Source organism: Camellia sinensis, chromosome 7 (assembly GCF_055761805.1).
Source record: "Camellia sinensis isolate YWXY chromosome 7, ASM5576180v1, whole genome shotgun sequence".
NCBI classification, from domain to species: Eukaryota; Viridiplantae; Streptophyta; class Magnoliopsida; order Ericales; family Theaceae; genus Camellia; species Camellia sinensis.
The window spans coordinates 3,304,621-3,323,109 of NC_138967.1; the positions used below are offsets into that span (position 1 = coordinate 3,304,621).

At 38.1% G+C, this 18,489-nt stretch overlaps 1 pseudogene; it reads left to right on the forward strand.

Moving 5' to 3' along the window:
* Window positions 1–17,400, forward strand: part of LOC114317919 (flotillin-like protein 4 pseudogene) — a 30,139-nt pseudogene extending 12,739 nt beyond the window's left edge.
* Window positions 17,401–18,489: the final 1,089 nt, after the last annotated feature.

Here is an 18,489-nt window from a genome sequence, read left to right on the forward strand (position 1 = left end):
GAAGAAAACTCTGCCCGACCTGAAGTGGACGGCGAGGTAGGCTGACGAAGTCTGGCTGCCTTAAACGCCGAGTTTAGGGCCTCGTCAACCTCTTCGGCCTCCTCAGCGAACTCTCTGGCTGGTTTGGCGACTACCTCTATCACCGGCTCCACGTCTTGCCTCGAATCAGATGCTTCGAGACCAACTTGCCTAAGGTTCATGAAGCTAGGGAAGATAAGAGCCGCAAGGTGTTAATCGCCGGATGGAATTAGAATGTTGTCAGCGGCCGAAAAAGTAGTATAAGTAGGCTCATATCGAAGAAGTATGTGGGTCACTCTCCCTTGCTTCTGTACGTTTGGACGGCCGAAGTATCCGAGTGCAGTCGCAATCTGCGCAAGGACTACGTCGTCAGTAGAAACCAGAATCTTCTTCAATTTACTGCCTGTAAAGACAAAGGGTTAAACATGGAGAGAAGGCCGAGTGAAAGAAAAGTTTAATAAAAGCAAGGAGACACACGGCAACCTGGTTCAGCCCTCCGTCTGGGAATAGGGTCTAGGTGACCCTCGCTTTTGCCAAATTCCAAGTTCCCTCGGACATTGACCATTACGTCGTCCACACGCTTACCAGAACTGGCAAGCATGGTTACCGAATGATGGTCAGTATCCTTGGCCCTAAGAAAGTACCGCCCAAGCTGACCGGAAGATTTGGCTAAAGCATAGTAGTGCCGAATGGCCGGAATGCTAAGATCGATCCTGAGGCGCCGGTTTAACTCTACGATCCCCATTACGATTCAAAAAAAGTTCACGTTGGGCTGAGAAGGAATCAGACCCCAATGGCGGAGGACGGCCCTAAGGAATGGATGTAGGGGAAAATGGACCCCGCCCTCTACAATGGATAGGTGAGGAAAGACGATTGAATTTCGATCCTCTCTCTCCATATCCAGAGTATTGTCCGTCACTAGAGACAGATGAACATCGTCGAGATGGAAAAGTGTCGCCAGAATCCGGAAACACGACCCTCAGAAAGGAGGTCTTTCAAGTGTTTAGCCATTTTTGCGGGGAATCAAGGGTTCGCCAAAATTAAAATAACAAACAGAAAGTAGGATTGCAAAGAAAAGAGAAGAAGACTTACGAGGAGCAAGGGAGACGAGGGTAGACGGAGACGAGTTGCAGCAAATGCGAGTCAGAGAAGGGATACCCGCTGGCGGTCCAAGAGTCTCGAATACTCGACGAAATGTGCACTCAAAAGGACTGAAATTTCAAATCGCAATAAATGCGAGACGCACGAATGAGGCGGGAAAGTGTAATGATAACCTTAAAGGTGTGCGCATTCTGACATCTGTATTGGGGTACGTGAAGCCGCCTGACCTATTTTGACTTTTCCAATTCAAGACCAAACACGCCGATTAACTACCGTCAATGGGGAGTTCGGGGGGCAATTGTGGGAGTCGAATAATGGCAAAATCAGAAGGTGCGTACCTTAGAAGACTGATATTAATCGGCTGTATCCTACGAGAATGGGAAGCCGAATATAATACATGTGTCGAATAAGTGTAGATCCCTAGAGTCGAATAAGAGAAAGGACAATGATTAAAAAGTAGGCCCTGGCCCCGAGGATCAAAAGGAACAGGTATAAATACAGGAACAATGGATTGAGAAAGGTATGTAAGAATCACTTCACTTAACTTAGTAAACAAGCTATCCTGAGTGTCTGAATTGACTTGTCCGTCGGAGTGCTAATTTCGGCACCCCCGACCGGAGTGTTTGTATCTTTTCAGGTGACTAGCTGAGGATCACTAGCGTCTCACAGGATCTGAAGAGTATTTCCAAACCACTTCTCCACAATTGGAAAATCCTTTTTTAAGTGTTTGTATTTTAATTAATCCATAAGATATTCTTATATTCCAATAAGTCCTATTATTTGAACATTTGATCAACAAAATCCTAATTCTCATATTTAAAGTATTTTATGGATATTTTTACCCTTACAAATATTTTTTGAATGGTTAGCAATTTGGTGTGTGAAGGTTCACATTGATAGTGTAAATATTCACATTGACAAGTTAGCATTCACACCACATTGACGGTGTGAACATTCACTATTTTTGAACATTTTTTCAAAATTAACTCTATTTTTTATTAACTCTATTTTTTGAACATTCACTATTTATTCATTCACATTGATGGTGTAAAAATTAACTCTATTTTTTCACTATTTTTGAACATTCAGTATTATTTGAACATTTTTTTCAAAATTAACTCTATTTTTTATGGGCCATTTACATACAAGTCCTATTTTGTGAACTTATAATCCAATAGGTCCTAGATAAAATTATTTGCTCCTTCAAGTCCCATTAATTTTTAATAGACCAATTTACCCTTCCAAACCTGAATTTGGGAATTAGATGGTCATCTTCCAACCATCGCCTCATCTGCCTCAGTCCCTCTCCTCTCACCTCCGATCACTTCCCCTCCGTCCATTGACAACGAGCAAACCGATGCTGATGGCAAAGAACATAAGCGACGCAACAACCTCAACCTCATAGCAATGTTGAAATTGCCAACAATAGAAGATCCAGATACGTCAAGACGACGTAGCAGAGCTCGATTTACTTCAATCCATCGCAATATGCTTCGATGGTCACGGTGGCAGTCAGAGGTGTGCATCGATATGGTGTAACACATACTCTACTCTCACTCACGCTTGAAAATCGATGAAGGTACCATCAAACAACGTAGCAGAGTTTCGATCTACTTCGATCCATCTCGATATGCTTCGATCGGTGATGGTGGGAGTCGAAGATGTGCTTAGATTCTATAATCGCAACACAAAACAAGCCACGATGTGGTGAATTCATTTTGTTTGATTTAGTTGTGATTTCAGGTTTGTGGCCAATTCTTGCCTGTAATAATTCCATTCAAATGCTGTAGCAAATGAATCGATTTTCGATAATGAATTTAGATGCCCCTGTTATTTTATGGTATGCTTACAGTCGTGCCTACAGATATGAAAAAAGCTCAATTGAGAATGGCTAAAGAAATTGAGAATATTCTCAGTTTATAATATTCTCAATTTTAATCATGAAAAAAAAACCCAATTCAGCAATCTAATGTGTCAGGTTCGCAGAATTATCTTTATTTTCAATCCCATACTTTTCTCAGAAGCTAAACAGAAATTTCTTAGTTTTGATAATTATATACTGAAATCATTCTCTGTTTTGAAAATTGAGAACATTCTCAGTTTTGAAATTGAGAACATTCTCAGTTTTGGGATTAAAGGGAAAAACGTCTTTTTACCTATAAATGGGACTTATTGGTTCAAAAACTTTTTGACAGCACCTAAACTACCACCAAATATGTAGACAGGACTTTTTGATAATTAACTCATTTTTTATTTTATTTTTTAGAATAATCCAGTCAAGACTACCTAAAAAAATTTGACTAAAAAATGAATAAATATGAATCAAGAAAGTTTTTTAGTTTCAATAATGATGAACTTCAATTTTTACAATGTGCATTGATTGTATTTTTTGGTATAGATTCACGACAAAAAATTTGCTTTTTTGCGATGGCAACTGGCTTTTAGCGACGGCAAGAGGGGGGTCGCAACAAAGGGGGTTTCTAAAGGCCTTTAGCGACGGTGTAACGCCGTCGCAAAATATAGGCGACGACAAAAATGGCTTTTAGCAACGGCAAAATACTGTCGGCAATAATGCGTAGAAATCTAAAGTTTTTGAGATGGCACTGTGGTGCCGTCACTAAAATGGTTATGTGCGACGGCAAAATACCGTCGCTAAATGGTTATTTGAGACCGCAAACATGCCGTCTCTAAAGCTATTATTTGCAACGGTGAAGAATACCGTCACTAAAGGCCTTTAATTTCAACTAATTAATAATGCCAATATCTTTTGCGATGGCTATACTACCGCCGCAAAAAACCTGGTTCTAATTTTTTTTTTGAGACAGTGTGGTGCCGTCTCAAAAAAAAAAAAACTGCAATAAAATTATTAAAAATAAGAAAATTACCTGTGTTAAATGAAAATAACTAAAAAAAAAAAACCCGATAATTACATAATAATATAAAAATTTCTGTATATAAATAAAAATTCATCCATAATTAAAGTATTCTTCCATTCATAACAACACATCAGCAAAATTATCCCACCACATAATGTTGTATAATATATACATAATGTTGTTCACAAATCTAAATAACGTAAATCAAAAATAAAAGTTTTCGTCATAATTCTTCCGTGGGTTACAAAAACAAAAGTTGGTCGCAATCTTCAAACGCCTGCATTCCACAAGAAGAATACTGCTACTCAGGAAATATCTGAAAATAAAAAATAAAAATAATTAATAACAATATAATTATGTGTTAATATTTTAATTACAAAAAAACATAAAAAAATTAACTACTATATAATTACAAAGATAGTTAAGTAAATAATTTTGGCTAGACAGAAATCCGACCCCAACTCCCAAACTGGGAACCTGATTCGAGCCCTGTCTTCTCCCACAAATCTCTCGTGCCTAGGCGGTCGTGTGTGCCAAGTTTCGTGCTAAATCGACGTCGTTTGGTGATTTTGGGGTGTCAACACCTCGAATTCAAGTTTCTTAAGGAACTAGTTTGCCTAGACCGAAATACAGCTCTAACTCCCAAATCGGGAACCCGATTCGAGCCCCGTCTTCTCCCACAAGTCTCTCATGCCTAGGCGGTCGTGTGTGCCAATTTTCGTGCCAATCCGACCCCTTTTGGGGGCATCAACACCTTGAATTCAAGTTTCTTAAGAAACTAGTTTGCCTAGAACGAAATACGGCTCTAACTCCCAAACCGGGAACCCGATTGGAGTACCGTCTTTTCCTACAAGTCTCTCGTGCCTAGGCAGTCATGTGTGCCAAGTTTCGTGCCAATCCGACCCCGTTTGGTGATTTTGGGGCGTCAATACCTCGAATTCAAGTTTCTTAGGGAACTAGTTTGCCTAGAGGGATATCCAACTCTAACTCCTAAACCGAGAACCCGATTGGAGTCCCGTCTTCTCCCACAAGTTTTTCGTGCCTAGGCGGTCCTGTGTGCCAAGTTTCGTGCCAATCCGACCCTATTTGGTGATTTTGGGGTGTCAACACTTCGAATTCAAGTTTCCTAAGGAACTAGTTTGCCTGGAGGGATATCCGACTCTAACTCCCAAACCGGGAACCCGATTGGTGTCCCGTCTTCTCCCACAAGTCTCTTGTTCCTAAGCGGTCGTGTGTGCTAAGTTTGTGCCAATCCGATCCCATTTGGTGATTTTGGGGCGTCAACACCTCGAATTCAAATTACTTAAGGAACTAGTTTGCCTGGATCGAAATACGGCTCTAACTCCCAAACCGGGAACCCGATTGGAGTCCTGTCTTCTCCCACAAGTCTCTCGTGCCTAGGCGGTCGTGTGTGCCAAGTTTCGTGCCAATCCGATCCCGTTTGGTGATTTTTGGGCGTCAACACCTCGAATTCAAGTTTCTTAAAGAACTAGTTTGCCCAGAGTGAAATCCGTCTCTAACTCCTAATCCGGAAACCTAATTTGAGTCCCATCTTCTCCCACAAGTCTCTTAGCTTAGAATGCAAAGAATGCAAAGATATATTTTAGCTTAGAATGTAAAGATACATTTTATACATGATCTTTTGGTGGTGGTGTATATGGATTCTCGTCTTCTGCAGATTCCCTAAATGCTCGGTGGCCACTCGATGCATCAGGAGCCTATGATAGCCAATGCATAATGTGTTAATCATATTCGAATTTTATACATAATGTTGTGTGAAAATTTAACTATTAAACAATTTAATTTATATCGAACCTGTCTGTTGGGATCCATACTTGCCCCCTGTGACACAAAGGCCATCATCTCAGCTCTCAGCTGCTGTAAATGTGTAGAGAACTCTGCTCGCATCTCCTCCTTCAGCTCCTCCCTCAGCTCCTCCCTCAACTCATCCCTTAGCTCCGTACGAACCTGCTGGGTGATCTGAACAATAGTCGATGGCTGGGGTGTTGATTGTGATGGCCCAGCACCGTCTTTATACACTGCTCTCCGAGGCACAATTCTGACAATATCCATGTCCGTCATGACCTATCAACTCATGGAAAATGGCATTTCTAGCCTCCAAAGTCCGAAAATCCTCTGGTAGCATAGAGAGTTGGCCATTAAACTCATCCTGTATTGAATAAGACATATAAGTATATGCCAAATTAAGATGGTTGACACACAAAAAATAAAAAATAAACTTTAAATACAATCAAAGGTGTTTGGAAACTACCAAGATCTGGATAACCTCTAGGTCATCTGCTCTACGTGTCATAAGCCAAACATTCAATTTATCAGTAGACTCCCCCTTATTGGTCATCTACATTTTTTTAGAAATATGAAAATTAGAATCCAAATAATTTGCAAATATACAATGTTTATTTATATACAAAAATAAAACAATAAAATATAAACCTCATGTTGTATCTGAGCGAAATTAGTACGCCCTGTGATATGAGCTATGCCGTAAGCTCGCCGATTTTTAACGTTCCTAGTTGCAATTTTCTATAACAGGTTCAACAAATGTAAGTATATAAATATGATTTGTCTGTTTACATATCATACATATAACTTATTTGTATACCTCAGCATCAAAAGTACGCCAATACTCCACAAGTTCTTCCCACTAGCTTGGCACAATGTGCAAAGGAACATCATCCTTCAGATTAGGATCAGAACTTCTAGGCTTGAAATACTTAGACTTAATCTTATTCTTGTGATCCTTCCATATGCTGTTACAGTTTTTCATGCAGATTAGAGTGTACTCCTCTGGACATATATTCAAATTGTCCTATAAAACACAATTTCAAAGTTTAAATAATAATAACACAATTTTGGAATTTAAATTTTTGGACAAAAATATACTTTTACCTTCACATCCTTCCAGATAGCATCAAGAATATCATCAGGCACAGTGTTCCAGTCAAGAAAAGTAAGAGGACTAATGTTACCTTTTCGCACAATAATGCCAAGTTGAGTAGTTAACTTAGACACGTTATCCCCTATTAGACAGTAATTTTCATCAAATTGTATGTCCAACTTTGTACCAGTACCCCACTCCCTAATGCCCTTGGCACATCCTCTACCACACCTACTCGAGGTTGATGAAGAACTAACATGACCTGCGAGATACAATAAGAATAAACAATATGCAATGATAATAAACAAATACAAATTTAAATAATGTCAATACAAATCAATTTCTTATACCTGAGGTAGGCTGTGAAGAAGTCGAAGGGTCTGAAAAATACAATGAAAATAAACAAGTTATATGTAATGAGAACAAATAAATATATATTTAAATAATTTTCATACAAATCAAAGCAAATTTATATACTTGCGGATGGCTCATAAGCCGATGACTCTAGTCGAGATGATAGCTGCTGCGGTGCCACTGATGGTGGATGCTCCAATGGTAGGCGTGGAGGCTGAGTAGATGATAGCTACTGTGGTCCCACTGATGGTGGTCGATGCGGTGGCACTAATGGTGCTCGCTGTGATGCCTCCTCTAATGGTGGTGCCACTAATAGTGGTCGCTGCAGTAGCTGGTCAGATAGTGGTGGCACTAATGGCCCTTTTGATGGTGGCCGATGTGATGCCTCCTCTGATGGTGGTGTCGTTGATGTCGTCTTACGTACCACATCGGACATCATGCGTAGGGGATGATCAGGATTCCTCTTCCTTGCCATAATAATCTGCAAGTGCCGTGACATTAATTGACATTAGAAATGTAGAGAATGATTTTGAATCAACTATAATATGATATTAATTGAACTAATACAATTACAAAGACAAAGTAAATTAAGAAACTGAACATTAACTACAACCTTGGCCTGAATTTAATTAATAATGTTTATTAAATATTAGTCTATTTCCACATCAAGTGTTTCTCCTTCTGCGGCTTCCCTCACCCAACCAACTTCTTCATCACGGAGCATTATGTTTTCTTCTAATTGTTGGCTCATAAATTGCGCGATTTCTGGATCAGTCGAATTCAAATCAAATAAACCTCTTTGAGACATCTTCACCACTACTTGCCAGTCTGGTTCTAATGGGTCTGCAACATACCAAACTTGCTCTGCTTGGGATGCTAAGATGAAAGGTTCATTGGTAATTCGATCATCTAGGTACAACAAATTATTGAAGTTGACCAATATGAAATTGAAGACATCTTGTATCTTCCCGTGAATGTTGTCAATCTAATCACACTTAAACAACACATGCTTCTTCTTATTGGAATATCGAATCTCAACAACATCGGTCAATTGTCCATAATAGTACACAGACCCCACACGAGGATTCTTGTCTTTCCGACTAGCATAACTTATGGTATCTGCCTTCAAAGCTACATCATAATTTTGTGTGGCTCGACGGTCATCCATGGCCTTTACTCAATACCGAAACCCATTCATTATATACCCGTTGAACATCCTTGCCAGGTTATGAGGACCATTTGCCAATACAATAATCTCTTCAGAAAATATGACATCACTAGTCCTTCGCAAAGTTTAAACCTATTTTAAAAAAATAAAAATTATAAAATTTAAAATGTAGTTCGACTTAGGTAAATAGAATCTCTAGATTTAAATACATACATGTTCCTTGAACCAAATGTGAAAAGTTTCAAAGTGTTCACGCCGAAGCTGATGATCGTCAACACGAGGCATTTTGACCTTAAGTTCTTCAAAGTGTTTGTTGTGTAGATTGAAATTTTATCCCCCAAAAAAAAAACATTTGGTTCAAAATTCAATGAAACATAATAAAATATTGAGTGAGTGACATAACTTACATTATAAATAGTTGAACCGCGGATGTATTGAATAAGACATACCGATGAGTTTGTACCCAAGAAGTATTATCAAGATAAAAGCTTGTGCTTTCACCAACAGCACGACCCAGATTATCATCACCACTGTAGTTCCTCACGGGTCGATTAGATTTGGTTTCCACATTATTGAGATATTGTGCACAAAAATTCATGCATTCTTCCATAAGATATCCTTTAGCAATTGAACCTTCTGGATGAGCTCTATTACGCACATATTGCTTCAAAGTAAGAAGATACCTCTCAATTGGATACATCCATCAAAATTGAATCGCTCCACCCAATAATGCTTCATCAGCTAGATGAATAGGCAAGTGCTCCATTATATCAAAAAAGTAGGAGGAAATATTTTCTCTAGATGACAAAGTGTTACGGTGATACGATCTTGAATATATTGCAAATCCCTCGCACGATTCGCTTTGGAACACAATTGTCTAAAGAAATTGCTCAATTCAATCAAAGGTTCAATTAAATTCTTCGGTAACAATTTTCGAATTGCCAATGGAATTAGTTGTTGCATCAGAATATGACTATCGTGGCTCTTAAGACCCCCAATACTTTTATCATGTAAGCGCACGCGACGCGATATATTGGATGAATACCCGTCGGGAACTCTAACTTCCTTCAATACTTTCAAGAACAAATCTTTCTCATCCTTGGTCATCGTGAATTGTGCGGGTGGTAAATAAGCTTTATTCGATCCTCTTAACTGCAAATGTAGGGGTTTTTTAATATTCATTTCTTGTAAATCACGCCGAGCATTAACACCATCCTTCGATTTTCCTGCAACCCCTAATACTGTCCACAACACATTGTCACAAACATTCTTCTCTATATGTATCACATCGAGGTTGTGTCTTATTAGATTGTGCTCCCAATATGGCAGTTCATAGAAGATACTCTTTTTCTTCTAGCTATGGGTGCAATGTCCAGCTTTCTCCTTTTCTACTTGTCTCATATGCCTCTCCTTAAGGTCATTCCTCTTGTATTGGGTTAAAATACCCGCAGATTCTAATTGTAGCAGCATCGCAGTTCCAGACAACAATTTGGGTTTGAATCTGACTTCCCGACTACCACCAAATGATACTTTATCCTTTCGGAATTTATGGCCACTAGGTAAAAATCTGCGATGACCCAAGTATGATTGTTTCCTACTATGCTTCAACCAACATGATGTAGTTTCCCTATTGCAACAAGGACATGCATATTCACCTTTAGTGCTCCATCCTGACAAGTTTGCATATGCAGGAAAATCACAAATTGTCCACAGTAAAGCTGCATGCATTTGAAACATTTGATTTGTTGATGCATCAAATATAGAGGCATCGTCATTCCATAATTCTTTTAACTCCTCAATCAATAGTTGCATATACACATCAATCTTGTCACTAGGTTCTTTCGGGCCATCAATAAGCACAAATAAAATTAGAAATGGCTGTTTCATGCACATCCATGGCGGCAAGTTGTATGGAATGAGTACAACAGGCCAAGTGCTATGAACTATGTTCATCGTCCTGAATGGGTTAAAACCATCAGATGCTAAGCCAAGCCTTACACTTCTACAATCATTACTAAAGTCAATATTCCGATGATCAAAATCTTTCCATGCAAGGGAGTCTGCAAGATGCCTAAAGACACCGTCATTGGTTCGTTCCTCTGCATGCCATCTCATTAACTTAGCCGTCTTGGATGACATAAACAACCTCTGCAACCTTGGCTTTAAAGGAAAATGCCTCATTTGTTTTGCAGCTATTCGTTTGCCACCGTTGTGAGGACCATTTAAACCACCATCACCATTTGATTTCCATCTTGAACTGTTGCATATGAAACATTTATCAAGATTGGCATCCTCGTTTCGAAACAACATGCAACTGTTGGGACATGCATCCCACGTCTCATACGTGAAGCCCAAATCTGTTGTGACCTTTTGAGCTTTATAATATGAGTCCAGGAGTTTGACACCCAACAGGAACGCCTCATTCAATAACTCAAGCAACATGTCAACAGACTTGTCTGTCCACTGATTAAGCACCTTCAGATGTAGAAGTCAAACAATGAATGACAAAGATGTGAACTTCTGACAACCCGGATACAATTCACTTTGTGCATTTTGAAGAAGTTTGAAATACTTTGCAGTCTCTGCATTTGGACTGAGCTGGGGTTCAGATGCATGGGCATCAGGCCCCTGTGGTTCATTACCCTCAACACTTGTACCGGCATGTGGATTTCCCATAGCCCCTTGTATCATTCCAACCATATCGTCCCCAATGTCTAAATTAGCCAATGTTTCATTCTCTCGATTACCATGTAGAGATACGTAAGATTCCTCATGATTAATCCAATGTTTGTACTTTTTTAAAAATCCATTCAAAATCAGATGCTCCCGTACACCCTCTCGTACAAGATGGTATCGATTCTCACATTTTCTACACGGACAACTAATCATCGAACCTTCAACCCTATTGGTGTAGGCAAACACAAGGAATTGATTAATCCCATTAATGTATTCCCTTGACATCCTATTTGGAAAATCAATCCAACTCTTATCCATCATCTGTACTTCCCTCAAATGCACACTTCACTTCTTTTGTAATCTTCTCAACAATATATATAAATATATTTAAATGCCAATCATTTTCCACATGCATATGTGTTTCCCACTATTAATTTGCTTCAGGCAAACTTACTGGGAGATATACATCACACATGCAAACAAATATGCCCTAGAAAAAAATATAATTACAACAAATGTAAGAGTCATAATGAGATGTAAGGGTAAAAATATAATTACAAGACATAATATCACATATTAATTATCCTAAGGGAAGAGGGGATTGGTAGCTAAACCTGCTAGTTGTAAATTTGTGAACTGGTACCACTTATGTGCTGTTATATAGATAGCTGTTATATAGATATGGCTTTAATAAGTTCTTTTCTTTTGTTATGGTTGTGGTTTGGCAGCGAGTTTACCTATAGGCTGTGTTGGATCCTGAATTTGAGTAGGGATTTATGAAAGGAAAAGAAGAAAAAAAAAACTTTTATTTCTTATATGGAAGGTGTATGTATATGTATGTAGTTTGTGGCAATTTGGGATACAAGTCTGGGGGTGTAATTTGCTTTGTATTCACAATGAGATGTCTCTCATTTTTATTCTATTGATTGAATTAACCACTTGCCTCAAGACAAACCATAGTGTAGCTTATGAAAAATACTAGCACTAAATAATTTTTTCACTTATTTTTTTATCATTGAATACAAAGGCATGCATCGTACATGTGTTTAAAAATGCGAACTCTAATATCTTTATATGTTATGATAAAAAAAATTTGACAAAATATCTTTATCAAATTAGTAGCGAGGGAGAGAGTGGCGTCCGATGTGAATCTCTTTTATCAAATTAATAGCTTTAACTTAGGCACCAACCAAGAATGTCCTTTTCAACCTAGCTCTGTGAATATCTTCCCTAAAGACAAAAGAATGGTACCTAGGTTTTTTTTCCTCTTACATTTTTTTTTAAATCATTCAATTGCTTACTCAAGATCCAACTCTAATGACATATTAAATTTTTTAGACATCAAACCCTAACTATATAGACCAATTTATGTGGCTTAGAGAGACGTTGGCTAAATCTTTCATGCATGTGGTCCAGTAGACAACCCAAAGTCTTCCATAATGCATAATTTGGAAAAGTATACAGTCCAAGGCTTTACATGTAACAAGAGACTCCTTTCAATGCAATTCAAAATAACAGCTTTGCAAACTAAATTAAATAAGATTCATAAAGTTTTTCAAGTTGGAATTTTTTTTCATTTCATGCCACTTTTATTTATTCAAAGCTATATTGCACATAAATGAGCATGTTAAAACCTCATCTTCTAAAATTAGAATATCCCTTAAAGGCAAAGAAGGCAATGATGACATTGGGAATGATAATATGCAAGATTGTAAAACCAACAAGTATAAAATAAAATTCATTCTCTATTGTCCTATGTGGCTTGCGGTGAAGTGGTTTGGAAATACTCTTCTGATCCTGGGGGATGCTCGTGATCCTCAGCTAGTCACCTGAAAAGGAATAAAACACTCCGGTCGGGGTTGCCGGAATTAGCACTCCGACGGACTAGTCAGTCTCTGCACTCAAGATTACTTGTATTTTAAGTTAAGCGAAATGGTTCTCACATACCTCTTTCTGGCTGATGTTCTTCTATTTATATCTTTTCTTTCTTGGGCCTCGGGCCTGGAGCCACCCTTAGTTTGCCATTCGGCTTCTCTTGAAGCAAACTGCTTTTCACTCGGCCCCCCAACCCAACTGGCCTTTTGACCGAATAGGGTAGGATTTGAATATGCGGGACGAAGCTGAATAATATGTTTATATTCCAACTCTCCAAATTCAACCATTCGGTCTCTTTACGATCCCTATTATTCGGTCCCCACATGGCTAAATAACTGTACTGATTCTAATAAAAAATTCACTTTAAAAAGATAATATCAAGTTTGAAAACTTAATTGGTATTATTCTATGGATTCACATGCTCCAATTAATAAAACACCACTGCAACTCTTTCGCTAGCAGTTTATCTGATATTATAAAAATGGACTATTTGTACTTCAAGAGCAATCTTTCAGTAAAGGAATGAGAGAGATATTGTAATACATATTTACTCGTGGGTTCAATAGCCAAATGATAATAGACAAGCCAAATGGTACCATCAACAAAGAGGAAGTGCTTGAAATTGTAGTACTTAGTTTTACATTTGAAATACCATTTACATAAATGACCATTCATGTATTTGGTTTTTAATTTGCCTTGGTCTATAAGAAACGGCTCCACTAAGTAAATAAATAACTCCATGATCTATTGGTTTGAAGCCACTTCAACAAAATTTTGAAAAGCATTTTTACATCTAACCCACTCCACTCCAAAAAATTCAAGTTTTGTTTTCTTACTAACTTCCATAGTTTTTTTTTTTTAATTATTGGACCCAATATTTGACATTGTGCTGTAATCTTTCATCAACTTCTTTGCACATTAGAACCAAGTACATTTATTGGAATAGATATATCATTTCTTTCACATAATTTGTAGAACTTGAATATTTTAATGTCTACAAAGTTAGCCCATTAACCAAGAGTTCATGCAACCCACTCGTAGGTTAGAGGTCCGATTATCATTTATTAGAATAGATATATCATTGTTATGTTTCTTGGATTTGAGGCAAGAGTTACTCCAATCAACAGTGCAGAGGTACGAGTAAAAAGCACAAGAACAAAAACTTACTTTATGAATGGTCATTCACAGTCGCTCACAGTCGCTCGTCACTCGTCGTTCACAGTCGTTGCTACTCGTTACTCTGGCGAAGGCCGTCGTTCACCCTCGTCACTCTGTGAAGGCCATCGTTCACCATTATTTTGATTTTGAATGATTTTGATTTGAGGATTTTGGGGATTTTGGTTCTAATAGTTGGATCAATGGATTGGGCAACAGTACATTAGGTTGGGATTTTGGGGATTTTAGGGATTTCGGTTTCAGATGGATTTTGATTTGAGGATTTTGGGGATTTTAGGGACTTTGACCGCGAATGGGATAGAAATAGCGGGATGTCAAATATTCATTTTTTTGCGATGGCATATTTCAACCATCGCAAATGATCATAATTAACAAATGAAACGACGTCGTTTTACCCATAGTTTTTTGTGATGGGCTTCTGCCGTCACAGATGGTCCACCATTTGCGACAGTAACTTCTTACCGTCTCTAAATAATACATTTTGCGACGGTATACCATGCATCGCCAATGTTCCTGCAATTTTCTTTTACAATCATTAGCGACGGAAGTCAGCCCTGTCGCAAAAGGCCATTTTTTCTCGACAGCAAATACACGCTGTCTCAAAAGACTTTTTTGGCGACGACAACTATACTGCGTCGCAAAAAATAATTTTTGCGACGGTAGTCACCCAGTCGCAAAAACCTCTGTGTTATTTGCTAGGTTTTCTTGTAGTGATTGATGTTGCAGAGGCAAAGATGAAGGGTGAGATCGGCTCGAAGCAACGAGAAGAGCTAACAACACAAAATGCAGCGGAAATTGTCGCAAAGACAAAGATTATAGCGACAAAGAGGCAAGGAGAGGGAAAGGAGGAAGTAAAAGTGAAGACAGAGGTACAAATATTTAAGAACCAAAAGGCGGCTGATGTGGCGGACGCGAATGCTGAGTTGGCAACGAAGAAGGCGGGGTGGGCCCAGTTGGCCCAGCTGGCGGAGGTGAATCGGCTAAGGCGGTGGCATTGAGGGAGGCTGAGTTGTAGAGGGCGGTAGAAGAGAAGAACGCTTTGACTCAGTTGGAGAAGCTCAAGGCTGAGAATTTGAGCAAGGCTAGCGTGGAGTATGAAATTAAGGTAATTTAATTTAATGTTTTGATTTTATGTTTAATGCAGTTTAATGTTTGATTTAGTATGATTAATGTGATTTGATGCAATTTTATGTTAGGGGTTTTTAGGAAAAAAATTGAAATTTTTTATGGGAGATTTATTGGAAAATTTTTTTTCAAGTGTTTGTATTTTAATTAATCCATAAGATATTCTTATATTCCAATAAGTCTTATTATTTGAACATTTAATCTACAAAATCCTAATTCTCATATTTAAAGTATTTTATGGATATTTTTACCCTTACAAATATTTTTTGAACGGTTAGCAATTTGGTGTGTGAAGGTTCACATTGATACTGTAAATATTCACATTGACAAGTTAACATTCAAACCACATTGATAGTGTAAAAAATAAATTTCGTATGTTGGGTAAGGGTATTTCTTATGTTGAGAAAGTCGCTTAGTTCCACAAAAACTCAAATTTCGCATCCACACACGTCTATAAATCAATCAAACAAACACATCCTCTATTCCAAATCTTCTCCATAAATCTTCCCCTATTCCAAATCTTCTCCATAAAAATTCTTCTTCATACACCTAACACTCTCTCTCTCTCATTTTTTCGTTCTCTCTAGAAATCAATCAAACCATGTATTTCATCGCCGGCCCATCAGAAACTCCCATTCATACTTCTTGCTGTCTTCACGATCGACCCTAGGGTCGACTGTGAAGAGAGCATGTTGAAGTACGCAAAGCTCATATCCCTACACGACATGCTCTCGAACCACATCACGGAGCTTGTGCAGGGAGTCATCGAGGGTGAGACTTGAGTTCTCGTTGCCTCGATAACTATGGAGTAGATCTTTAAGGGGACTAAGGAGTTTAAAAAGGAGGTTTTTGATAAGGTTCAACTTGAACTTGATCAGTTTGGGCTTCATATTTATAATGCTAATGTCAAGCAGTTGGATGAGGTAAGAGGACATGAGTATGTTTCTTATTATTATCCCTTCTAATAAAAGGACAAGTTGTATGTTAGGGGAAATTGAATAGTTGAGTTGGGCTAACGTGATTTTGCTTCCTCCTTGGTGCTAACCTAGCTGGGATTGTGGAGAGATAGCTTTGATGTTTTTGCACTTTCCTGTTTTTCATGTATTTTGGTGTTGTACTTGCTCTTTTCATCAATAAAAGTTTCGTTTTTCTTTGCTGATCAAAAAAAAAAAAAATTGCGTTGGAATGCATGCCTAATAATTTGATGAAATCATCCTCGCAATTAAAAATTAATTGAGAATGTTTCCACACCTTAATGTTCACCTACTTATAATTAGGCTCTTTGGCCTGATAATTGTGTAGCAACACGCTGTGATGTGAGTTGGTAAATTCAAAATTTGATACCTTTTGTGTTTACTTATGGCTTTGATTTTATTTTTAAGTCAATTATTAGTTATTAAATTAACTCTTGGTACTTATGCCCACTTTAGTTCTTATCCTCAGTTTATGAGTCTTACGCAATTATATGGCAATGACAATTTTGCAATTATAAAACACAACTATATGTGTTTCGTTAAAGGACTACTGATCATCACATAATTCTGTATAAATTTTTTGTGTACAAAATCATTTTGTTGCTAAGGATTTGAAACTGATCAAAAGGTACAAGAAGCAAATTCAGAGCTGTACAAGAAGCAAATTCAGAGCTGTACAAGAAGCAGATAGAAGCAGAAGTAGTTCTCTTCGACGAGCAGAAAAAGGTAGAAGCACAGAAAGTAGGCGCCGATGCAGCCTTCTACACTTGCCAACAGGTGGCAGACAGCGAGCTCTACTTGAAGAAAAAAAAAGATGAAGGCATCGCCGCCGTGGCAGAAGCCCAAGGCTTTTACTTGAGGAATCTCCTTAAAGAAGCCAATGGAAACTACGCGGCGGTCGGTGACTATATGATGATCAATAGTGGTATGTTCCAAGAGATAGCCAAGACTAACGCGCAAGCGGTGCAGCGGCTGCAACTCAAAATCAGTGTCTGGTCAGGTGCTAATAATGGTGGCGGTGAAGGTGGTGCTGGTGGCGGTGGAATGAAGGATGTTGCCGGAGTTTATAGCATGTTGCCGTCGTTGCTTCAGACTGTGCATGAGCAGACTGGGATGTTGCCACTAGCATGGTTGGGCACGTTGCCTAGTTCAAGTTAATTTATACCTCTTCTACACTGATTTTAGGTTCTCTAAGGTTTTCAAAACTTTATTCAGTCTATATGGTCTTTTTGCTTTATATTTTGAGGGATAGGTACATAAAAGTATACTGTAAATTTAAGTAATTCCTCAAGTAAAAGCCTTGGGCTTCTGCCACTGCGGCGATGCCTTCAGCTTCTTTTTTCTTCAAGTAGAGCTCGCCGTCAGCCACGTGTTGGCAAGTGCAGAAGGCTGCATCGGCGCGTGCTTTCTGTGCTTCTGCCTTTTTTTGCTCATCGAAGAGAACTGCTTCTACTTCTTTCTGCTTCTTGTACAGCTCTGAATTTGCTTCTTGTACCTTTTGATCAGTTTCAAATCCTTAGCAACAAAATAATTTTGTACACAAAAAATTTATACAGAATTATGTGACGATCAGTAGTCCTTTAATGAAACACATATAGTTGTGTTTTATAATTGCAAAATTGTCATTGCCATATAATTGCGTAAGACTCATAAACTAAGGATAAGTACCAAGAGTTAATTTAATAACTAATAATTGACTTAAAAATAAAATCAAAGCCATAAGTAAACACAAAAGGTATCAAATTTTGAATTTACCAACTCACATCATAGCGTGTTGCTACACAATTATCAGGCCAAAGAGCCTAATTATAAGTAGGTGAACATTAAGGTGTGGAAACATTCTCAATTAATTTTTAATTGCGACGATGATTTCATCAAATTATTAGGCATGCATTCCAACGTAACTATTTTATTTTTTTTATTTTTTTGATCAGCAAAGAAAAAGGAAACTTTTATTGATGAAAAGAGCAAGTACAAGCACCAAAATACATGAAAAAAGAGGAAAGTGCAAAAACATCAAAGCTATCTTTACACAATCCCAGCTAGGTTGGCACCAAGGAGGAAGCACAATCACGTTAGCCCAACTCAACTATTCAATTTCCCCTAACATACAACTTGTCCTTTTATTAGAAGGGATAATAATAAGAAACATACTCATGTCCTCTCACATCATCCAACTGCTTAACATTTGTATTATAAATATGAAGCCCAAACTGTTCAAGTTCAAGTTGAACCTTATCGAAAACC